The sequence below is a fragment of the Miscanthus floridulus genome, chromosome 18 (assembly GCF_019320115.1).
Source record: "Miscanthus floridulus cultivar M001 chromosome 18, ASM1932011v1, whole genome shotgun sequence".
In the NCBI taxonomy this organism is placed as follows: domain Eukaryota; kingdom Viridiplantae; phylum Streptophyta; class Magnoliopsida; order Poales; family Poaceae; genus Miscanthus; species Miscanthus floridulus.
Window position 1 is genome coordinate 10,141,266 of NC_089597.1, and position 25,333 is coordinate 10,166,598.

At 45.7% G+C, this 25,333-nt stretch overlaps 1 pseudogene; it reads left to right on the plus strand.

Annotated features, from left to right (window-relative positions):
* Positions 1 to 1,144: 1,144 nt before the first annotated feature.
* Positions 1,145 to 23,331, plus strand: LOC136523270 (UDP-glycosyltransferase CGT-like; annotated as a pseudogene).
* Positions 23,332 to 25,333: the final 2,002 nt, after the last annotated feature.

Below are 25,333 nucleotides of genomic sequence, written 5' to 3' on the forward strand. Positions count from 1 at the left end.
TCAAGATCTGCCGGCTCAGTCCTTCGGAGGTGCTCATAGGGTAGAGTTTAGATACATATGTTCATAGGGGTGAGTGTGCATACGTGTTGTAGACGTCTGTGTTGTACTGTGTAATTCTCAAAAATAAAAAAAAAGAGAAATGGCACAACGTGCCAAAAGAGAAATGATACATAGGGTTCTAAAGGATTGTTGACAACAAAATATGGACAAAACATATTGATCCCAGCGGTTTCCTAAACCGGCTAAGGCCCTGTTCGGCTTACCCCATATTCGGCTTGTTCGGTTTCTTTTTTCAGCTGGAATAATATTTTTCTCTCACAACAATTCAGCCGGAACAGTGTTTTTCAGCCAGTTTCAGCCAAGTTTCAGACCAGCGAACGGGGCCTAAATTGGTTTTGGGACTTTGTCAAATGCACAGTGGACGGACTTCACTATTGTGTTCCTCTTATCAAGATAATTAGAGAAACATATATAGATCGTCTAGTTTGGAGTCAACGTAAGAAAACATGATTTTGGGGTGTTGATAGATTCAGCAGTTTTCAAAACCAGCTAAGACGGATTTGTATACTTCTCCGAATTGAAGAATGGACTGGATCACTGCATTCCTTTCGTTGAGTTGATCAAAAAATGTATAAAGATCGTCCAATTTGAAGTTGGGGTAAAGAAATTACGGCTTTGGTTTTTGCCTCGCGCAAAAACCGCTTAGCAGGTTTTGAAAACCAGCTAAGCCGTTTTTTTCTGGTCCGAGCCCGAATTGAGTTTAACTCGATGAAAAGTCGTCCAATATCGTGGAAAGCTTGTAGATTATGTTTGAGAAATGTTTCTTAATGGGATAAGGTTGCACCTCTACTTATATTAGAGGATCACTACAGATCAAGGCAATCTAACTAAACAATCGACAAAAACCAATTATGTTGCATATATACAGCAGACACGTTCAAGCTGAAGGTGAAGCCCGGCAAGATGTACATGCTCCGGCTCTTCTTCTCCATTGCCAACAACACGTGGCACGTCCTACCAATAATGTAGGGTACTCACAGGTCACAGCAACATCATCTGTTAAGTCACGTGGGAAGTCCAGATTTCAAACAAGACTACCAACTCTCCATCGCCACTTCACCCCGCATCAACCAAGCTTTCTGCCATGGCCACGTCGGCAACGAAGAGCTTGAGAGAGCTCGACGGCGGTGCATCACGCCCGCATGTCATGTTCATCCCGAGAGCCGGCATGGGCCACCTCCTCCCGTTCTTCCGCTTCATCGCGTTTCTCGCGGGGCACGACGACGATGTCGACTTCTTCGTGGCGACCGTTCTTCCCACCGTCTCTGCCGCCGAGGCCGACCACTTCAGCAGCCTCTTCGCTGCCCTCCCCCGCGTCCACCGCGTCAACCTCCACCTCCTGCCATTGGACGCGTCTGAGTTCCTAAGCCACGACCGTGACCCGTTCTTGTTAGTGTTGATCTCTCCAGCTCGGCCTAACGGCCGAGTTGGGCCTTGACCTCGCGCCCTGATCGGGGGCGCCCAACCATACATGGTCGGTGGGCCCTGTCGCACTGAGCTATAAAGAGAGGTTGGGGCCGGCAACTCTCAGTACGAGGTTCACTGTGAGCCACCACACCCACCGATAAAACCTAACCTGATCTAGTGAGGGGCGCAACTAGCGACGGGAAGCACCATCACCGGGACGCCATCGCCATTGGACCACTTCACTGCTACACCGCCACTGGAGCGCCACCTCCTCACCGCCCTCTCTACCGACGCGATGGACGGTTCCAGCTCCACCAAGCCCTCCGATGGTCAGTACCTCTGCTCCCCTCTCCCTCTTGGATCTCGTAATCCATGTTCTAGGGCATGTTTATCCTATTCTAGTCAAGTCAGCACCCCTAGATCTACATCTAATGATCTTGTAATTTTAACAATGGTATCAGTCGCCAACCCTAGCGTGTAGATCTAGATTTTGGGATACAAATCCAAGAGAAACTAAAAGGAGATGAATCGAAAGAAACGAATCGAGTTGAATCATCCTAACCCTAACCCTAACCCTAGAAGGGGAACAGACAGAGAAGAAGAGGACCTACCTGGTTTCTTCACCACCATCGACACCGCCGCACGTGCGAAGAACGACCCGCCGTCGCCTCGCCAGCACGCGGGAAGACAGTCGAGCCACAGTCATCGCCGTTGAAAGCATCTAGGCCCCTAGTTGGGTTTCAGTGATTAATGACAATACAAGATTACTATGACTAACGTGTGTTTTACAGAGACAAGTAAGTTAGGTCATGGTAATGGAGATCAATTGGGCAATCAAGGTTGGCATGCCCCTACGATGGAAATCGTTTCGGTTTTCAAAGGATGGATGACAAGGTTAAGGATGACTAGTTCTAAGTGTCGATTGAAGTTGAAGTGACACTTAGAGTAGTTTAGGACTTTGTTTTTCCTTTGGCCATACTATTAAGGGGGGTATGGACGAGTAGCTTGACCTAGGTGAGTCTAGTGAGTTAGGTGTGGTGCACACTTGTTAAAACTAGCTCTAGGTAGCTCCTATGAATGCCTAAGATCCTTTGGAGCAAACTTCATTCACATATAATCGAGAGTTGAAAGTGAATAGAGGGTCAAATGCTGACCGGATGCTGGCCCCGGTGCGACCGGACGCTGGCCGCAGGGTCCGGTCAATTCATTTGATCAGCAGTCTGCGTCCGGTGCGACCGGATGTTGGAAAGGTCAAGTGACCAGACACTGAAAGGCAGCGTCCGGTCGACTCCAGTAAGGTTCCAGAGAAGGGAATCTGCGACCGGACGCGTCCGGTCAGTACTGACCGGACCCTGGGGGTTCAGCGTCCGGTCGAGTCCAGTAAGGTTCCAGTAAGGGTTTAATACGACCGGACGCATCCGGTCAGTGGTGACCGGACCCTGCCAGCGTCCGGTCAACACATTTTCACTGGTTCGCGGGTTGAACTGATCGGAGCGTCCGGTCAATACGACCGGAGCGTCCGGTCACCCTGCAGAAGCTCATAATGGTTCGTTTTTCAGGCTGCCTTATAAATAGAAGCTCCACTCGTGTGTGGAGTCACTTTTTCTCATTCCAATAGCTGAGAAACACGTTTGTGAGTGCCAAGAAGAGCAAGGTCCTAGTGAGGTGATTGAGATTTGAGAATCCAAGAGAGTAGCCTCATTAGTGAATCAAGAGTAGCCAAGTGTGCATCCATCTTCTCATTAGGCTTCGCGTGGTCAAGTGAGAGTTTGTGCTTGTTACTCTTGGTGATCGCCATCACCTAGATGGCTTAGTGGTGATTGGGAGCTTGGTGATCACCCGGCGGAGCTTGTGGGTGACCCAACTCAAGTTGTGAGCGGCTTTGGGTGATTCGCCGCGACGGAGTGTCGAAGAATCAACCAGTAGAGAGCACTTGATCCTTGCGCGGATCAAGGGGGAGCTACACCCTTGCGCGGGTGCTCCAACGAGGACTAGTGGGGAGTGGCGACTCTCCGATACCTCGGCAAAACATCGCTGCGTTTCTCTCTCTCTATTTACTTTGAGCATTTACTTTGAGCAATTCAATACTTGTTCTGACATTCATAGAATTGCCTTGCTAGAGTAAGTTTGGAACATAGGTTGCAAGTCCGTTGTGCGTTAGATTAATAGAATCACTTTTCTAGGCACAAGGGGTTAATTGGGCTAACCGTAGGATTTGATTATTGCAAAAAAATTTAGAATTAGCCCAATTCACCCCCCTTTTGGGCATCTTGATCCTTTCAATTGGTATCAGAGCCTCGTGCTCACGTTTTAAGCTTAACCGCTTAGAGCAAGATATCTCACGGGGACGGACCTCCTCCTATCTTTGAGGGATATGACTTTTCATATTGGAAAATCCACATGGAGGCGTACTTAGAAGCTCTAGACGTTGGTATTCTTAGAGCCACCTCTCAAGGCTTCCCAAAACCTCGGGATGCAACTAATTTACAAGGCGATGAGGTTAATTATGAAAAATGGAATACAAAGGCTCGAAACACCATCTTTAGAGGCCTTTGCAAAGATGTGTTCAACCGCGTAAGGAACCACAAAGACGTCCATGCACTATGATCAGACGTTTGTGCGCTCCATGAGGGAACCAAGAGTGAGCATGAGGAACGCTATCATCTTGTAATCAAAAAGCTAAATTCCTTTGAGATGCTTCCTAAAGAAAGTGCTAATGAGATGTATTCACGTTTAAATGTTCTTGTAGAGGAAGTCAATAGGCTTGGACTTACTCAAATGTCACCATCCGACGTTGTGAGAAAGATCTTGAGTGTCCTCCGCATTGACAAATATGGGCACATTATAACCATGCTACATCAAGGTGATCTTTCCGCCGCTACACTAACACAAATCTTGGGAAAGATCAATGCTCATGAGATGTACATGCACATCACGCCATAAGATGGCTCATCCTCTACAAAGAAGAAAGAGAAGGACTTAGCATTCAAAGCTAGCCAAGATAAGGGCAAAGCAAGACTTGAGTATGAGAGCTCAAGTGATGAAGATGATGAAGAAAGTCTTGCTCTCATGGTGAAGAAGACCGCCAAGATGCTAAAGAAGCTAAACAAGAGTGGCATCAAGTTTGATGGTAAGAAGAAGAAGTTCTTCACTAGCTCAAGAAGAAAGCCAATCTCCAAGATGGATCGCTACAATTGTGGCGAACTTGTCCATCTAGCTCATCAATGCACAAAGCCCAAGAAAGACAAGTTCAAGAATAAGAACAAAGGCAAGAAAGATGACTCAAGCAATGAAGATGAAGATGAGAAGAAAAAGAACAAGCCATACAAGAAGGGAGATGGCAAAAAGAAGGACTTCTACAAGAAGAAGAGTGGAAAGGCCTATATTGTCGGTGATTGGCTCACGAACATTGATTCATCAAGTGGATCATCCGATGATGATGGTGACAATGAGAAGGTGGCCACCATTGCTATTGATCTTGCATCTTCACCGCCACCATCGCCATCATCCTCTACACACCTATGCCTTATGGCCAAGGGTGAACACAAGGTAACTAAGAATGATGATAGTAGTGATGATGAGCATGCTAGTGATGATGATAGCGATAGCGATGATGATGATTCACCTACATATGATGATCTTGTCAAAATACTAAGAAAATACACTAAGATCATTAGAAAGAGTAGAGCTACAAATGAAAAGCTTGATGCTAAAAATGATTCACTCTTAGCTAAGTGTGATACATTGGAAAAGGCTAATGATGAGCTTAGAGAAACTAATGATGCTATATCATCTAAACTCAAGGAGCTCAAATCTTCTAAGAAAGAGCTTAAAGATAAATATGATAAACTTGAGTGGGTGCACAATGAGCTCATCACTAGTCACAACAAACTAAAAGATGAGTATACAACTCTTAAGATCAATCATGATACTCTTGTCATTGCTCAAGAATTCCTACCAAATGAGCCACATGATGCTACTAACCATGTTGTTAAGATTGATATAGCTACATCATGTGATGATTTGATTGATGAAAGCATTGAGCAAGGATCTAGTGGCAAAGGCAAGCAAGTGGTTGAGTGCAATGACTATGATGAATATGTCAAGCTCAAGAACACAAATGAGAAGCTCATGAAAGATCTTGAAGAAATGAAAAGCCATAGCACCATTGTGCTAGAAACTCTTGATCATGACAAAGAGTTGATTCTTGAGAATGAGAAGCTCAAAGAAGAAAACAAGAAGCTCAAGGAAGAAAAGAAAGATGATGCTCTAAAGGAAGAAAATAAGAAGCTCAAGTTAGAGAAAGAGCATCTCAAGATTGGATTGAGCAAGTTTGCTAGAGGCAAGCATCTCCAAAGTGAGCTACTCATGAACACCGTCATGAAGATGGATAGAAGTGGCATTGGATATGTGGCAAGTATAGAGAAGAAGAATGCTCAAGTTCAACAACAACAATCAAAGCCAAAGCCAAAGCCAAAGAGATGTTTTGAGTGTGGACAAGAAGGCCACTTTGCTCATGAGTGTCAAACTCCACCGCCACAACCCTTGCCCAAGCATGCTAGACCCTTTGCCTTCAATGCTCACTACATGCTTAGAAAGGACTCTAGTGGAAAGATGAAAGTCATGTTCTTAGGTCCCCCTAACAAGAATAGGCCTAAGAAGATTTGGGTGGCTAAGTCACTTGTTGAGAAGGTGAAGAGCCCTCAACAAGTTTGGATTTCTAAAGCTTGAATCTCTTGTGTGTAGGTGAACTACAAGATCGGTGGAAGTCATTGGGTTATTGATAGTGGTTGCACTCAACATATGACCGGTGATCCTCGTATGTTCACCTCACTAGATGAAGAGGTAGATGGACAAGAGAAAATAATATTTGGAGATAACTCAAAGGGTAAGGTTAAAGGATTGGGCAAAGTGGCAATATCAAATGATCATTCCATCTCCAATGTGCTCTATGTTGCGTCATTGAGCTTCAACTTGCTATCCGTTGGACAATTGTGTGATCTTGGCTTTCAATGCTTGTTCACTGAGAAGGAGGTTGTTATATCCAAGGTAGATGACAATCAAGTGATATTCAATGGATTTAGATACAACTTATATCTAGTGGACTTCACCTCCGAAGATACAAATTTGAAGACTTGCCTATTCACCAAAACAACACTTGGGTGGCCATGGCATAAAAGACTTGCTCATGTTGGGATGAGCTCACTCAAGAAGCTTATGAAGAATGATTTGGTGAGAGGGTTGAAGGATGTGAAGTTTGAGAAGGACAAGCTTTGTAGTGCATGTAAGCCGGCAAGCAAGTTGCAAATACTCATCCAACCAAAGCTTTCATGTCAACCACAAGAGTGCTAGAACTCCTACACATGGATTTATTTGGACCAACAACATACAAGAGTTTGGGAGGGAATCTCTATTGTCTTGTGATTGTTGATGACTACTCAAGGTATACATGGGTATTCTTCCTTCATGACAAATCCGAAGTTGCATCTTGCTTTAAGAAGTTTGCCAAGAGAGCCCAAAATGAATTTGAAGTGAAGCTCAAGAAGATAAGAAGTGACAATGGCAAAGAATTTGACAACACAAACATTGAAGCCTATTGTGATGAAGTTGGGATCAAGCATGAAGTCTCCGCAACTTATACTCCTTAACAAAATGGTGTAGTTGAGAGGAAGAACCGGACCTTGATCACTCTTGCAAGGACAATGCTAGATGAGTACAACACCTCCAAAGCTCTATGGGCGGAAGCAATCAACACCGCATGCTATGCATCCAACCGCCTATTCCTTGGTAAGACACCTTATGAGTTGCTCAATGGGAAGAAGCCGGACGTCTCCTTCTTTAGGGTGTTTGGTTGCAAATGCTACATCTACAAGAAGCGGCAACACCTAGGAAAGTTCCAAAGATGTTGTGATATTGGTTTTCTTGTTGGCTACTCATCGCAGTCCAAAGCATATAGAGTATTTAATCATGCCACCGGCTTGGTTGAAGAAACATATGATGTGGAATTTGATGAATCTAACGGCTCCCAAGGAGCACATGAGAATCTTGATGATATAGGTGATGAACCATTGAGGGAGGCTATGAAGAATATTCCGGTGGGAGACATCAAGCCAAAAGATGATGAAGATGATGTACAAGTCATTAACCAACTTTTTTCATCAAGTGTGCCACAAGATGGTGAAAAAGATGGGAGAGTAGAAAATGAAGATACTCATATCTCCCATGAGCAAATGGTGGTATAAGCACAAGATGTTGATGCTCCACAACCTCCTCCCCAAGTGGTCAATAGAAGAAATACACCTCTCCTATAAGATCTCATCATAGGGAGTCCATCAAAGGGAGTAATGACTCGATCTCAAAAACTTACTTCATTTATTGCTCATCACTCTTTTGTCTCTTGCTATGAGCCTACCAAGGTAGAAGAAGCTCTTAAAGATCCGGATTGAATCAATGCCATGCATGAAGAGTTGAACAACTTCACTCGCAATGAAGTTTGGACTCTTGAAGAGCGACCAAAAGGTGCAAGAGTTATTGGAACGAAGTTGGTGTTCCGCAACAAGCAAGATGATCAAGGTGTTGTTGTGAGGAACAAGGCAAGACTAGTTACAAAGGGGTTCTCTCAAGTTGAAGGTTTGGATTTTGGAGAGACCTTTGCACCGGTTGCAAGATTAGAAGCCATCCGTATCCTACTTGCATATGCATCACATCATGAAATGAAACTATATCAAATGGATGTGAAAAGTGCATTTTTAAATGGCTTTATTAATGAACTAGTCTATGTTGATCAACCTCCCGGGTTTGAAGACCCTAGATATCCTAATCATGTTTATAGGTTGTCCAAGGCACTATATGGGCTTAAGCAAGCCCCAAGAGCTTGGTATGAGCGCCTTCGGGACTTCCTTATTAAGAAGGGCTTTACCATTGGGAAGGTCGACACCACACTATTCACCAAGAAGCTTGATGGGTATATCTTCATTTGTCAAGTATATGTTGATGATATCATCTTTGGATTATCAAATGAAGACTCATGCAAAGAATTTGGTGAATTGATGTCGAAGGAGTTCGAGATGTCCATGATTGGTGAGCTTACATTCTTTCTTGGTTTTCAAGTCAAGCAAATGAAAGAAGGCATCTTCATCTCTCAAGAGAAATACACAAAAGATCTTCTCAAGAGATTCAAGATGGATAAATGTAAGCCAATCAAGACACCAATGCCTACCAATGGACATCTCGACCTAGATAAGGGAGGTAACCCGGTTGATCAAACTCTACCGTTCTATGATTGGTAGCTTGTTATATTTAACCGCATCTAGTCCCGACATCATGTTTAGTGTGTGTATGTGTGCTAGATTTCAAGCTAGTCCTAAGGAAACATATTTAATTGCCATAAAAAGAATCCTTAGGTATCTTAAACACACACCAAGCATTGACCTTTGGTATCCCAAAGGAGCTATATTTGAATTAGTTGGCTATTCCAATTCAGATTATGCCAGATGCAAAGTGGATAGAAAGAGCACATCCGAAGGGTGCCATTTGCTTGGTAGATCACTTATGTCTTGGTCCTCCAAGAAACAAAATAGTGTGGCTTTGTCCACCACCAAAGCAGAATACATTGCCGCGGGTGCTTGTTGTGCACAAATATTATACATGAAACAAACTTTGCTAGACTATGGTGTAGTTCTAGAAAAAGTACCTCTTTTGTGCGACAATGAAAGTGCCGTAAAACTTGCAAATAATCCGGTTCAACACTCTCGCACCAAGCACATAGATATCCGCCATCACTTTCTAAGACATCATGTTGCTAAAATGATATATCACTAGAAGGTGTAAGAACCGAAGATCAATTAGCGGATATCTTCACTAAACCACTAGATGAGGCTACATTTTGTAGATTGCGGAATGAGCTCAATGTACTTGATTTTAGTAACTTCACTAAAAATTGAGCTTGTGTTGTCCATTGCATTCATTGTAATATACAGCATGTTTAATTTTTGGCAATGCATATAGGGCTTATCTAACATGGTTAAGATAACCGCCGAAAAGCATGTGAAGAAGCTTAACCTTGGATCAAACTTGACAAGCAACTAGATTTACTTACAAAGTATTCCATATGCATGGATGTTGTTTTGTCATTTTGTTCCATTTGCCCTTTTATTGCCTATTTTCTTTAAAAAATTATAGCCTAAGGCAAAATATTTTGAAAAATATGAGGGTTTGAGAGAGGTCACTCACATCAGTCCCAATTGGTGTTTATTTGGATCTTATTCAAGTTGGGACTTGATTGGGAACAGGCAGCGTGAAGGAACATTGAAGATTTGCTGGAAAAGGACCACCGGACACTACACCGGATGCTTCTGTCCAGCGTCCGGTCAGTTCACAGGAGGTGAACTGCTGCTGAAGGAGTGACCGGACGCTGCGTTTGTGCGTCCGGTCAGGAAGGGATCCAGCGTCCGATCGTTTGAAGAAGGAACAGGCTGTACTGACCGAACCCTGCCTGCGTCCGATCATGGACCACCAGATGCGTCTGATCGTGATTCCAAAAGAATTGGACCTCTCTGGAATCGACCGGATGCTGGGTGGTAGCGTCCGGTCAGTTGATCTCGCGTGGCATCAGGACTCTTCTTCTATTTCCTTTCTTGTCACGTTGGGGGATCTATTTAACCACAACCGCCGTACCTCTTTGCCCCGCATCTCGCTGTGACCAAGCTCGTGCCCCAGCTACCGCGCCACCATAGCTCCACCACGCCGCTGAGCTTCCTTATCGCCAGAGTACTGCCCGCGCTCGCCTTTGCTCCTGCTCCACCACCGCGCGCCACCGCCGGCTGCCTGCGCTCGCCCCTGCTCCGTGCCACCGTAGCCGCGTGCCTTCCGCGCCTGCAGCGCCGTCAAAGCCGAACCCATGCGCCCGGTGCCTCCAGCTAGCGAGCAGCTCCACCGCGCCGATTTTCCATGCCCTAGCCCTGCCTCCGCGTTGGTAAGGCCCTACTACCGATTCATTAGATTACCTAGCATCAGCGCAGCAACCCTAACTTCATCATTGTCGCTGATCCCCGGCCGATTCTTCGTAGAGCTTCGAGAACCCTAACCCTAGCTAGTTCAGTGTTTCCCCGCATGACGTCTCTTCTTTTCCCGGATCGCTGATCGTCAGGTAGCATGCCCGTCGCTTCAATTTCATACCTACACTGCTTGCTTCCTAGGGTTTTCGCATCTATTAGATATATTGTATTTACTTGTATATCCATCTATTCCATTGTGCAGCGAGTCAGTACCGTTGAGGTTCTTGTGACAGTTGTCAGACAACTCGGAGCCAAGATCGCGAGTACGGATCAAGGCCAAGCCTTGAGAGTGTTAGTTTGACAGTTGATCTTCGTTAGTGGCAGTTCATCCTCTTGTCAGGGTAGATGGCTCACACGAAGAATGTTGGTGGTGGTCCAGGAGACGACGATCAAAGGCCCCCGCCTCGCCAGCCTATAGGATCGAAAGGCAAGGCAACGAAGCAGGTGACATCCAAGAAGTGCAAGTACCCCAACGTAGAGACAACGAGAGCGGCAGCAGTCACTGAGGCTGCAGAGCGTGCCGAGAGAGGAGGTGCTTGCAGTGGCATGGTCATTGTAGATCCGTAGCTTACACCGGCATAGAGGGCAGCAGTTGAGGAGGCTGAGCGTCGTCATGGTGGTCCACCTGGGACTGTCATGATGGCAGGACATCGACTGGCTCTTGTAGAGCCTCGACCTCAGGGGGAGCCCCAGCAGGAGCCACAGTAGTAGCCCCCACTAGCAGAGCCTCAGCCAGCTTAGGAGACCCAGGAGGGCCAGTAGACCGAGGAGACCGAGCCGGCACCCTAGCTACGCCGCTCTGGTCATACCAGTGCTATAGTCCAGCGAGGCTAGCTACATAGTGTAGGGGTTCACACCCACCGCCCAAACCACAGGGTCTGCCTCTAGTGGTACACCTTGACTTGAGGGCTGCCACAGCTAGATAGGTTCGCCAGTTGAGGTTTGTTGAGTTTGACGTGTGGTTCCCTCCGAGGAGGGATGAGAGAGCAGCAGAGGGCTTCTATACACCGCTCCAGGAGGACTTCTATAATGCTTATCTCAATAGTGGGGTAGTGTTCAGATCTCAGAGAGTCTACAGTATAGAGTCTATTATGGCAGTAGCCGGAGAGCATATCCGCCCCTACTTGTCATATTTGCCAGGGCACATAGATCTAATTGGCCGGATAGGAGTATATGTACCATCTTGGGTTTGGCAGTTTTATGCTTCACTCTACGTTGATCCGCATCACAACTTCATACACTTTGCATTCAACGGCAGAGACTATAGGGTGATGAGTTTCAGGGCCCAGGAGATACTGAGGCTACAGGATCAGCCTATCAGATTGCATGAGGTATGCTATGGACAGCAGGAGCCTCCCAGGCGCCCTCATGGAGGGTTGGTGCCCCCTACAGATCTTGTGCGCCATTGCTTCAAGGAGCCCTTTGGTGAGGGGTCGAGGAGGAACCCTAGTGACCTGACTCCTATAGCTCATGTGCTAGAGGCCATTATCAGGAGGACACTACTTCCTAGGTTGGGATACAGAGAGGGTCTGACTCGCCTACAGCTCTGGCTCCTTAATGCCTTGATGCAGCAGACCGTGTTCGACATTTGGGACCTCCTTCTATCAGAGATGGAGGATACTATTGCTGAGGACTTCAAGGGTCGCAGATAGCTTCCATATGCACATTGGATTACTTTCTTGATGCTCTAGTCTATGCATGTTAGGACCCCAGAGATGGTTGCCGAGTACAGAGGTGCCACCATAGAGTTTCCAGCTTATAACATGGCACAGAGGATCAGGCACAGCACTCCACAGTCACCTGCTCAGCCTAGTCATCGTCCAGATGTTCTAGAGTCAGCAGCTTAGCAGGATGAGATCATCAGAGGCATAGCCCGCTACTGAGGAGGAGCAGCTTGAGGTACAATAGGAGATGACCGAGTCCAATGACAGTTCGGATGATGACTATCAGCCGATTCCTCATATGCCTCCACGCAGACATGATGTAGAGGTTGGCAGTTCCAACTCAGCTCCTCCTGCACCGCAGACGGACCCCACCTTGATTACTATTCTTGAGCAGATGCAGCAAGATCAGGCATGACAGGCACAGGAGACCGCTGCCAACTTCGCACAGTTTCAGGCTCGTCAGGACAAGTTCCAGCGGTAGCAGCAGCTCCTCCAGCAGCAGCAGCAGCAGATGCATCAGCAGCAGTTACTCATGCAGCAGTAGCTTATGGGATTTATGCAGCATGTAGTGACAGCACTTGGGGCCCCACAGCCACAGCCTTCACCCCAGCTTGCTCAGCCTGCCACCACTTTGATGACTCTAGCTGTATAGCCTAGTGGGCTTCAGAGTCAGGGACAGCCTCTAGCTTAGTTTGCTTCACCTATAGTTCAGGTGTCCCAATGGTTGTCCTCACCAGTGGTAGCCCCGCAGTTCACTCCATATCACACGGGCTTCTCACCGGAGCAGTCACCCTCGCTATTTGTGCCTGACACATCAGTCTCCAGGAGTCTTGGAGCATCTTTCAGTGAGTTGACTGGCATGCCTACACCGCCTCATATGCATACCGACGGTCCTTCTATAGCAGCCCCAGTTGCTGTGACTACTCAGAGGCTCCCCTCATCTATCGCCCCGTCAGATCCTACGATAGACGTCCCAGCAGCATCACAGGCAGCACCTGCCCCAGCTCAGACCCAGACTGCTTTAGAGACATTGCTAGCCACAGAGGGTCAGTCAGTACAGAGTTTAGGGTCAGATGATGATGGCGCCCAGTTCCAGCTTGCTCCTCGTACCTCAGCGCTCGGCTCATCCGCTGCAGCCCCACCGACCGACCCTTAGGTTTTGGTGTTTGACGCCAAAGGGGGAGAGGGTTCGAGTATGTAGACTCAGGGGGAGCGACATTTAGGGGGAGCTAGTTATCTAGTATTAGCTTATTATATACATTTGGAGTTTTATCTGTGTGATACACTATTACTTTTATGCATTCGTGTGTTACTTTCATGCATATTATTATATCTATGTGATAGTGATATCTATGTGATTGTGATATATGACATGTGTGCTCTCTACTTTGTATTATTTATATGTCATATCACTTGTGTTATGCTCATTTGCCCTTGCTTCCGCGTTTATACTCCGATGCAAATGATCTTTACTTGTACTCTTGCTTAATTCATATCCCTTGAGTACATTGTGTTGGCTTGGGTCATATAAGCTTGCCTAACACTTTTGTTCTTATCGACAAAAGCTTATATGAACCAAGCCCGTCAAAAACCTCACTCTTTCACATACTCGAGGTGGTATTGTCATCAATCACCAAAAAGGGGGAGATTGAAAGCATCTAGGCCCCTAGTTGGGTTTCGGTGATTAATGACAATACAAGATTACTATGACTAACGTATGTTTTGTAGAGACAAGTAAGTTAGGTCATGGTAATGGAGATCAATTGGGCAATCAAGGTTGTCATGCCCCTACGATGGAAATCGTTTCGGTTTTCAAAGGATGGACGACAAGGTTAAGGATGACTAGTTCTAAGTGTCGATTGAAGTTGAAGTGACACTTAGAGTAGTTTAGGACTTTGTTTTTCCTTTGGCTATACTATTAAGGGGGGTATGGACGAGTAGCTTGACCTAGGTGAGTCTAGTGAGTTAGGTGTGGTGCACACTTGTTAAAACTAGCTCTAGGTAGCTCCTATGAATGCCTAAGATCCTTTGGAGCAAACTTCATTCACATATGATCGAGAGTTGGAAGTGAATGGAGGGTCAAATGCTGACCAGACACTGGCCCCAGTGCGACCGGACGCTGGCCGCAAGGTCCGGTCAGTTCATTTGATCAGCAGTCTGCGTTCGGTGCGACCGGACACTAGAAAGGTCAAGTGACCGGACGCTGAAAGGCAACGTCCGGTCAACTCCAGTAAGGTTCCAGAGAAGGGAATCTGCGACCGGACGCATCCGGTCAGTACTGACCGAACCCTGGGGGTTCAGCGTCCGGTCGAGTCCAGTAAGGTTCCAGTAAGGGTTTAATGCGACCGGACGCGTCCGGTCAGTGGTGATCGGACCCTACCAGCGTCCGGTCAACACATTTTCACTGGTTCGCGGGTTGAACTGACCGGAGCGTCCGGTCACCCCGCAGAAGCTCATAACGGTTCGTTTTTCAGGCTGCCTTATAAATAGAAGCTCCACTCGTGTGTGGAGTCACTTTTTCTCATTCCAACAGCTGAGAAACACGTTTGTGAGTGCCAAGAAGAGCAAGGTCCTAGTGAGGTGATTGAGATTTGAGAATCCAAGAGAGTAGCCTCATTAGTGAATCAAGAGTAGCCAAGTGTGCATCCATCTTCTCATTAGGCTTCGCGTGGTCAAGTGAGAGTTCGTGCTTGTTACTCTTGGTGATCGCCATCACCTAGATCGCTTGGTGGTGATTGAGAGCTTGGTGATCACCCGGCGGAGCTTGTGGGTGACCCAACTCAAGTTGTGAGCGGCTTTGGGTGATTCGCCGCGACGGAGTGTCGAAGAATCAACCCGTAGAGAGCACTTGATCCTTGCGCGGATCAAGGGGGAGCTACACCCTTGCGTGGGTGCTCCAACGAGGACTAGTGGAGAGTGGCGACTCTCCGATACCTCGGCAAAACATCGCCGTGTTTCTCTCTCTCTATTCACTTTGAGCATTTACTTTGAGCATTTACTTTGAGCAATTTAATACTTGTTCTTACATTCATAGAATTGCCTTGCTAGAGTAAGTTTGGAACATAGGTTGCAAGTCCGTTGTGCGTTAGATTAATAGAATCACTTTTCTAGGCACAAGGGGTTAATTGGGCTAACTGTAGGATTTGATTATTGCAAGAAAATTTAGAATTAGCCCAATTCACCCCCCCTCTTGGGCATCTTGATCCTTTCAGCCGTGTGCGCGAGCCCCGGCTGAGGGCGCCACTACAAGCCCGCTCGACGGCGGCGCGTTCACCCTCAGACGAACATGCGCGCCGATGAGGGGGCCTATGGTGGCACCTGTCTTCTCTTCTCCGGCAGCCTCGGGTCATCGCCACTGCTGCGTCGTTGCGCTGAGAGAAAAGGGGAGGAGAAGAAATAAGACCTAGGGTTTTGGGGGAGGAAGCCAGCCGTGGTTTTGATCGGGCGAGGACTCCGGGGAGCTGTCCGATCTAGATGGACAGCTCCGAGCGGTCGAGTCGGCTTTTGGCCCAGGCGGGGAATAGCTTTCCCAGCCCATTCCCAGGTTGCGCCCTGGGGATGGAGAGTAAAGGCGCGTGCGAGCGCCTAATGGGCCGCGAGCCTCACTTTCCAAGCTGGCCCAAATGAATAGTTGATGACAGTTTTAAGTTTTTTCTATTTTTAGTAGCATTTTGATAATATGTTTTAATCTAGTTTTTATCTCTATAAATTTGCACCAACGTGTTCAATTTTAGAGAGTAGATAAGTACTCAAAAATGCTTCTAGAAAAATAGAGTATTTTCATGTTTTTGCTGCTATGTTAATGTTTTATCCTCTAATTAAATTAGAACCAACAGAAAAAAAATAATTAGAGGAGTAGTCATATTTGTTTAAGTCAAATTATGGTATTGTTATTTTCTAATTAACGTTGATGATAACAATATTATAAGTTTATTTATGAGTTCTATGCATTAGTTCTATTTCTGCCCAACGGTGATGTAGAGTTAACGTAGAATCACATTGTATGTTTTAATTTTGACTAACGTTAAATTAAGCCATGCAATTATTATGTCCTGTTTTCTCACTTTCTCTGATGATGTTTTCAGGACTCAACCCTATGGCATTCATCTCGCACATTCCGCTTCTTGAAGGGGCAACTATCGCGTATGGCGAGAGAAGTATGAGTTGTCACTTGCGCTGTCCGAGAATGACCTAGCACTTACCTCTCCGTGTCCTACTGAGCCAGTGGACCCAGTGAGGGCAGAGAATGAAACTGATGCTGATTTCACTGCTCGGTAGCGAGATCATGCAGAAGTGAGAATGAAATACAATCTTGATCGTAAGAAGTTGGACATTTCGAACCACAAGTGCTTGATGGTGGCTAAGTCTACTATTTCAGATGCAATAAGGGGATCAATCCCAGATTGTGACACCGCCACCGAGTATCTCAAGAAAGTGGAGAGTCAGTTTATTGGCTCTTCAAAGGTTTATGCAAGCACCCTGATCAAGAAGTTATTCAATGAGAAATACTCTGGTGGAGGGATAAGAGAGCACATATTGAAGATGAGTAACATAGCATCCAAGCTCAAGACAATGGATTTGGGGCTCAAAGATGAGTTCCTAATTCATTTGGTTTTTGCTTCTTTGCTTAAAGAGTATGAAACTTTTTTTGTTAATTACAACATACAGCCCGATAAATGGGACATTGGGAAGCTCATTGCCATGTGTGTGCAAGAAGAGGAGAGGCTTAAAAGCTCACATGGTGACTCTGCTAACCATGTGAAGGACTATAAAAAGAACTTTAACAAAAATACCAAACCTCAAGGGGAAGCCCCTCAGAATGATCACCATCAGAAGAACAACAATATCCAAGTTGACAAGGATCAATGCAAATAGTGCAAGAAGCATGGACATTACCAAAAGGACTGTCCAGATTTCCTGAAGAGCCTTTTGAAGAGAGGTGAGGACATTATTACATTCATAGATAAGTCCTTGTATTTAAGTTATTCAAAATCTACTTGGTGGATTAACTTAGGTACACTATTTATGTTGCAAATTCATTACTGGGATTCCATACGAGAAGGACCCTGCAAAGAGGAGAAAGAAGAATTAAAGTAGCAAATGGAGTTGAAGATGAAGTTGAAGCCATTGGAGATCTCTCTCTAGAATTAGATGATGGTTTTGTACTTTAGCTTTTAGATGTTCTTTGTGTACCCTCTTTGCGTAGAAATTTGATAAGTATTTCACATCTAGACGATGATGGATATGATTGCCATTTTGGTAATGGCAAATGTCAGATTATATTTAATAATAAGTGTGTTGGTCTTGCCTTTCGACAAGACAAGCTTTATTTGTTATTACTTTTCTGAGAATGTGAATGTTGTGAGCACTGAGAATGAGAATGCCTCCTCATCTATGAATGCAAGAAATAAGCGGAAGAGAGTTCATGATATATCATCAAAATTGTGGCACTGTCGTTTAGGCCATATTTCTAGGGGGAGAATAGAGCGATTGATTAAGAAATCAATTCTTCCGCCATTAGAATTTTCAGATTTAGAACAATGCATTGATTGTATAAAAGGAAAGTATGTTAAGAAAATAAAGAAAGATGCCAAACGAAGCGCATGAATTTTAAAAATAATTCACACAGACATTTGTGGTCCTTTTCCTATGAAGAGTGTGGATGGTTATGATTCATTTATAACATTCACAGATGATTATTCTCGTTATGGCTATATTTATCTAATTAAGGAAAGATCAGAAGCATTGGATAAATTTAAGATATTTAAGGCTGAAGTAGAAAATCAGCACAATTTAAAGATTAAGATAGTAAGATCCGACCGTGGGGAGGAGTACTACGGTCGACACACCCCATATGGCCAAGTTCCTAGACCTTTTGCAAGATTCTTACAGGAAAATGGCATAGTTGCCAGTACTCTACACCGAATGAGCCTCAGCAGAATAGAGTAGCTGAAAGACGCAACCGTACCTTAATGATATGGTGAGAAGTATAATAAGTTACTCTACTCTACCGATAAGTTTATGGATAGAGGCATTAAAAACAGCCATTCATATTCTTAATCGAGTGCCAAGCAAGTCGGTGCTCAAAACACCATATGAGTTGGGGACAGGAAAGGAATCCTCACTTACCTATTTACATGTGTGGGGTTGTCCAGCTAAGGCTAAAGTCTTTAACCCAAACATAGGGAGCTAGATTCTAAGACAGTCAGTTGCCATTTTATTGGCTATCTAGAAAAGTCAAAAGGTTATCGCTTCTATTGTCCCGACAGACATACAAAGTTTGTAGAAACAAGACATGCTGTGTTCTTGGAGGAAGAGCTGATCAGGGGGAGCATGGTAGCACAAGAAATTAACCTAGAGGAGAAGCGGGTACATGTGCCCGCTCCGATGGTTCAGGAGCCATTCTTCACACTACCTGTTGTTGATGCACCAACAGTGCAAGACACTGTAGTAAAAACACTTGTTGTTTGTTCTCTCGTGGCGACAATGAATGAACATGAGGAACCTATCCTTCAGGATCCTATAGAACCCATTGTCACACATGGGGAAGAGCAACAATAGCCTCATGTAGAACAAGCGTCAACTAACGAGGCCCCTAGAAGGTCTCAAAGAGTTAGGAAACTAGCCATTCCTGATGACTACAAAGTCTATGAATGTGAAGAATTTCAAATGGAGGATGATCCCATCTCATTTGAAGAAGCCATGAAAAGCGCTCACTCATCAAAGTGGCTTGAAGCCATACAAAATGAAATGAGATCAATGAATACCAATGGTGTTTGGGACTTAGAAACAATTCTTAAAAGAGCAAAGACAGTAGGCTGTAAATGGGTCTACAAAACTAAATATGACTCCAAGGGGAATGTAGAAAGATTTAAAGCGCGACTTGTGATGAAAGGCTTCACATAAAGAGAAGGCATATATTACAATGAGACATTTTCTCTAGTCTCATGTAAGGATTCTTTTAGAATTATAATGGCGCTTGTAGCATATTATAATTTAGAATTACATCAGATGGATGTAAAGACGGCGTTCCTAAATGGGGATTTGGAGGAAAATATTTACATGGCACAACCAAAAGGTTTTATTATGGAAGAAAAAGAACGTATGGGATGCCGCCTGAAGAAATCCATTTATGGATTAAAACAAGCATCAAGACAGTGGTATTTAAAATTTGATAGTACGATAAGGAAGTTTGGGTTTTAAGAAAATATAGAGGACAATTGTGTTTATGCAAAGTTCAAGAATGGAAAATACATTTTCTTAATCTTGTATGTGGATGACATCTTACTCGCTAGTAGTGATGTTAATCTACTACTAGAAACAAAGAAGTTCTTGTCCTCGAGTTTTGATATGAAGGATCTCGGTGAAGCTTCGTTGGTTCTAGGAATAGAGATTCACCGAGATAGAAGAAAGGGGGTTTTAGGATTATCACAAAAGGCATACTTAGAAAAGGTTCTAAAGAAATACATTATGCAAAATTGTAAGCATTCACCTGCTTCCATAGTCAAGGGCGCTAGATTTGGGGAATTCCAATGTCCCAGGAACCAATATGAATCAATCAAATGAAAGCGGTTCCATATGCTTTAGCTGTTGAAAGTTTACAGTATGCTCAAGTGTGTACACGCCCTGACTTAGCGTTTGTTACCGGGTTACTTGGCAGATATCAGAGTAATCTAGGAATAGAACACTGGAGACTAGTAAAAAAAGTTTTGCGTTACTTGTAAGACACAAAAGGCCTTATGCTAACATACAGAAGATCTGATTCCCTACACATAGAGGGGTATTTAGATTCAGATTATATAGGAGATGATAGAAAGTCCATATTAGGATATATATTTACTCTCGCAAGAGGAGCTATATTATGGAAAAGCTCCAAGCAAACCGTCACTACATTGTCTATGATGTATGCCAAGTTTGTAGCGTGTTATGAGGCCACAGGGTAGGTAAATTGTCTGAAGAAGTTCATGCCCAGGTTGAAAGTGGTAGACGACATACAAAAGTCACTCAAGTTATACTGCAATAATAATCAAGCAGTATGTTATGCTCACAATAATAAGTTAAGTGGTGCTGCCAAACACATTGACATAAAGTATTATGTTGTGAAAGACAAAGTGCGGGATCATATAATTAGTCTTGAGCATATAAGTACAGAAAAGATGCTCGCGGATCCGCTTACAAAAGGCTTACCACCCAACGTGTTCAGAGAACACTTAGCTGGCATGGGTTTAAGGGAAAGCTTATGATTCCTGGACAATAAGGGCCTAGTTGAGAATCTATTTCAAAATAGAGAGGTGCATTGTAGCTGTTAATCTAATAGCAGTGACCGTGACGATGAGGCACACTCTATGCACTGATCTGTGATGGAATGGGAAAAAGATAAAGTAAGTTAGGTTTAAGTAATAAGATGAGATCAAAGAGGAGATTGTTAGTGTTGATCTCTCTAGCTCAGCCCAACGGTCGAGTTGGGCCTTGACCTCGCTCCCTGTTCGGGGGCACCTAACCATACATGGTTGGTGGGCCCCTGTCGCACTGCGCTATAAAGAGAGGTTGGGGCCGACGGCTCTCAGTATGAGGTTCACCATGAGCCGCCACACCCACTGACAAAACCTAACCCGATCTAGTGAGGGCCGCAGTCAGCGACGGGAAGCACCATACCGGGACACCGTCACCGTTGGACCACTTCACTGCTACACTACCACTGGAGCGCCACCTCTTCACCGTCCTCTCTACCAAAGCCCTCCGATGGTCGGTACCTCTGGTCCCCCCTCCCTCTTGGATCTCGTAGTCCATGTTCTAGGGAATGTTTATACTATTCTAGTTAAGTCAGCACCCCTAGATCTACATCTAATGATCCTGTAATTTTAACGGTTCTTTGTCCGATGGGAGGCCCTGCACCGCTCGACGCACCTCCTCGGCCCGCTCATCGGCAGCGCCGCCCCGCGTGTGTCGGCTGTCATTACAGACATGACCCTGACCTCCCACGTCATCCCTATCGCCAAGGAGCTCGGCATCCAGTGCCACGTCCTCTTCATCTCCTGCACCACCATGCTCTCGCTCATTGCCTACACCCCTCTACACTAAGGTTTTCATTTTCGGAAATTAAAATTTATCGGGGATCACAGATAAAGAGAATAAACAGGATATATCGGAAATATCGGACCAAATTCAAATAAAATTTAATTTGAATTTAAATAAATTTAAACAATTTTTTTACGAAAAAGATAGATATTTCCTTATCGGCACCTACGGATAAAGATGATATATCGGAAATATCAGGAGATTTCGGCCGATATTGGAAACCATGACTACACCTCGACAAGAAGAAGAAGGCCGAGCAGCACGAGCAGCGGCCTGGCGCTGGCGGCGTCGGCGACGTCAATATCCCCGGCGTGCGTCGCATCCCGCAGTCTTGTCTCCCACAGCAGCTGCTCGACCTCAACAAGCTCTTGACCAAGCAGTTCATCGACAACGGCTGCGAGATCATCAACGCCGACGGCTTTCTGGTCAACACGTTCGACGCCTTGGAGCCAGCGGCGCTCGCTGCCCGGAGAGACGGCAAGGTCGTCGTCGGGTTCCCACCGTTGTACGCCATCGGCCCGCTCAGATCGCAGTCGCAGCACAGCAACTCAGCTGCTGATGAGGTTGAGAAGGAAGACGACTCCTCCCCCGTCGCATGGCTCGACGAGCAGCCAGCGCGGTCAGTGGTGTGCGTCGCGTTCGGCAACCGCAACGCCGTGAGCCATGCACAGATCAGGGAGATCGCCGCCGGGCTGGAGGCGAGCGGCTGCCGGTTCCTTTGGGTGCTCAAGACCACAAAGGTGGACAGGGACGACAGTGCAGAGCTGACAGACGTGCTCAGCGAGGGGCAGTGCCGGTCCTAGGATTTTAAGGGCCCTCTGGCGATCTCGTCGCAACGGCTCCTCTTGACCATATATAAAATCTTATAATATATAGGCACTAATTTTACTTACAAAACGAAAGCAAATTTAATAACATATTTTTAATTTAACATGTCTGATAATTATCGAGGAATAATGTAGATTAAGCAATATATTTGTAGATGTATGATAATTATCGAGGAACAATGTAGATTAAAAAAGCAATATATTCGTTTTCTTTTCTCACCCATGACATATGTTTCTTAGGTAATATTCTAAAATTCTAACACCTAAATTAGAAGAAAAATATGACTATATAGGTACAAAGTACTAGAAGTTTGAAATAATATACAAATAATTAATTTGAATTAAAAATAAAAAGAAAAAAATACCATGGGTCTAAACAACTGATCGGTGATCGCAATTCATAAGAAGCCAAGAATCAAGATGTCGTCGTCGTGGAGCCCTACCTAGTCGCCGTCCTCGTGCGTCGTGTCCATGTCTCCGGTAGTCTAGCTCTTCGCGGCGGCGCGGCTCGCCAGCTCCGCGTGTGTAAGGCGTACATCGCGAACTCACGATTAGAGTGTGCTGTGTGCAGCGTGACTCCTCGCCTCCTCTCTACCCGAGGGCCGTGGAGAAAGAAAACTAGGAAAGAAATGCTGATGTTGTCTTTTTGGACCTTTTGGCCAGTTTTATGTCTCTTTTCTCATTAGTTTGTCAATATCTAATGGATTATAGGACCTAGGGGTTTATATACCTGGGCTTGGACCCTTCCTCTGGCCCTCGGCCGTCGCACCTAGTACCGTACCCCTAGGGCCGGCACTGGCGAGGGGTTCCTGGAGTGACTGCAGCAGGGGCAGCACGGCCTGGTGACCAAGGCGTGGGTGGAGCAGGAGCCCGGAGGCCCTGCTGAAGCACCCGTCCGTGGAGCTCTTCCTAAGCCAGAGCGGGTGGAACTCGGTGATGGAGGCGGCCGCCGCCCGCGTGCCGCTGCTGACGTGGCCCCGCGGCAGTGACCACCGCGTCAAAGCCATGGTAGTGGTGAGCGGCGGGGTCAGGGTGTGGATGGAGCACTGGAGCTGGGACGGGGAGGACTGGCTGGTGACCGCGGAGGAGATCGGGAAGAAAGTAAAGGAGGTCATGTCCGATGCGGTGGTCGGGGCAAGGGCGACGACGACCGGCGAGGAAGCGGCTATGGCCGTCGCCGAGGGTGGCAGCAGCTACCGGAGCATGCAGCAGTTTATTTCCAACCTCAAAGTAACCTAGGACACTCCGATCCGATCCAGCCCTTGCATTGATTCTTCTGTCTGTCCTTGCCTTGGTGGGGCTCGCTCGTGTGTGATGTCCGTTTATTTCCTTTGTGCGTCCTACCGCTGACGGGGCTCTTCTCTTGTGATGTCGTCGTTGTCCAGTGGCGTTGGGTTTGGAGGCAACCAAAACAGTTTTGTGCTTACTCGTATGCCGTACGTTGGATAGCCTGTGCAATGGCACACCTCTAGCATCAAGAATAAGTGCGTGATGTTGTATGTTTTCAAAAGTGTGTGATGTAGTAATATAATATTGTATCATTCTTTTTTTACCAACCATTTACGCTCTGCCTTCGAGCATCTCCAATAGTTCTAAAAAATAATTGATAAATCAATGGATTTTTGAAGTGGCTTAAAAAAATTGGGAGTATATTTGTCAGGTTCCTCCAACCGTTTCCAAAATCTCATTCCTAGATATAAAAGACATTTTGCATCAGGAATTCCATGTTATTTTCAAACCACCCCCAACCAATTTTATACTTTCTTTGTTTCTTGCATATTTGTATTCGAAACTCTGTCCTTACTCCTTATATTCTTCCCCACCCCTTCCATCTCAAGATTGGCTGATTGATATGAGCGTTTATTTCCGTGCGATTGGTCCATTATCCCAAATGCGGAAAGATTGAGAGTTATTGGAGAGCGTTTTCTTTTAATCTTGCCAAAGAATTCAAGATTGGCAGTGGGGTTTGAAAACTCTTGGAGATGCCCTTACCATACCTCTTCCTTTTTCAATAATCACGCATACTCCTCGATGGCATCATTTCAACAGCCACTGTGGTACCAACTTCTTAATTAAGAGCAACTCCAGTAATAAGACCTCTAAACAAGCTCCTAAACTAATATTTATAGGTCTAACTAAAAATCCTTGTTCTATAAGGATTCGTATTCATGCCATTTAAGTAGGGAGGCCCTCAAATTGAGCTATGGTGAAAGTTTAATGTATGTCCCTCGTGGCTAACGTGGTGCTACGTGATTCGCTCGGCGAGGTAAATGTGACAGTTTCAAAAGTTGAAGAAGTCTAAAAAACTAGTTTTCCCATTGTGACAGGCAAATTGGATTTTCAAAATAGTTGATGGGTTTTCAGAATAGTTGAGTGAGGTTAGATGGACTTTTTTTCAATAATAAACAACCTATTCATTTGAGTTTTTTTTTTTAAAAAACAACCTATTCATTTGGGCCTAAAACAACCGATCATTTTGGGCCTCATGGGCTAGAAGCAATCCCTTACCAAGGGCCCACGTGGCCCGTCCGGAAGCCACGGCGCAAGGCAACCCCACGTGTCAGTGTGCGCTCCCATAGACCGGCGCCCCCACCAGGTCATCGCCACAAAGCCCATTTGACGCCCCTGCATCTCCTCGCTTCTTCCCCCATTCCTTCGGCACCTCCCTCCATGCGCCGCCGCTCGCCGAAGCCCCTCGTCCCCACCCGCGCCCCGCCCCCCTATAGGTAGGGACTGCTCCAGACCCCTGCTCTTGTTGGTTTCCGCTGGTTCGTCCCCTTCCAAGGCATCTGGGTCTCTGATCTAGTGATCTGCTCTAGTCGCCGGTAGCTGCGGGCGACTCCTGGGTCGGGTATTGGCCTCTTGGGGGCTTCGGGCCGTGGAAAGCTGTCACATACTATGTAATAGGCCACTAGGTCATTTCTATTTGAACCTTTCTTTATCACTCGGGCCAGCGATTCGGCTATGGGCCGTCTGGTTGTAATTGGGCTTGGCCCACGAATTGTGAACTAAGTACTCATTGTGGGGGTGGATGGGTGGTCAGCGAAAATAACAAACCAAATTCCTTTTCTCCTCTTCCTCACGAGCTCATTCCTGCTCGAGGTGGCTCTGCCGTGCTCATCGCCGTGCGCGTATGCCGGCAATCCCTCTCCCACCAGCCAAGGTTGCCACATTTGGTACCAAAGCCAGTTACCTTCTCCCTGTTGCAACTCGAGTACCCATCCTACCGATCTGTTTCGCC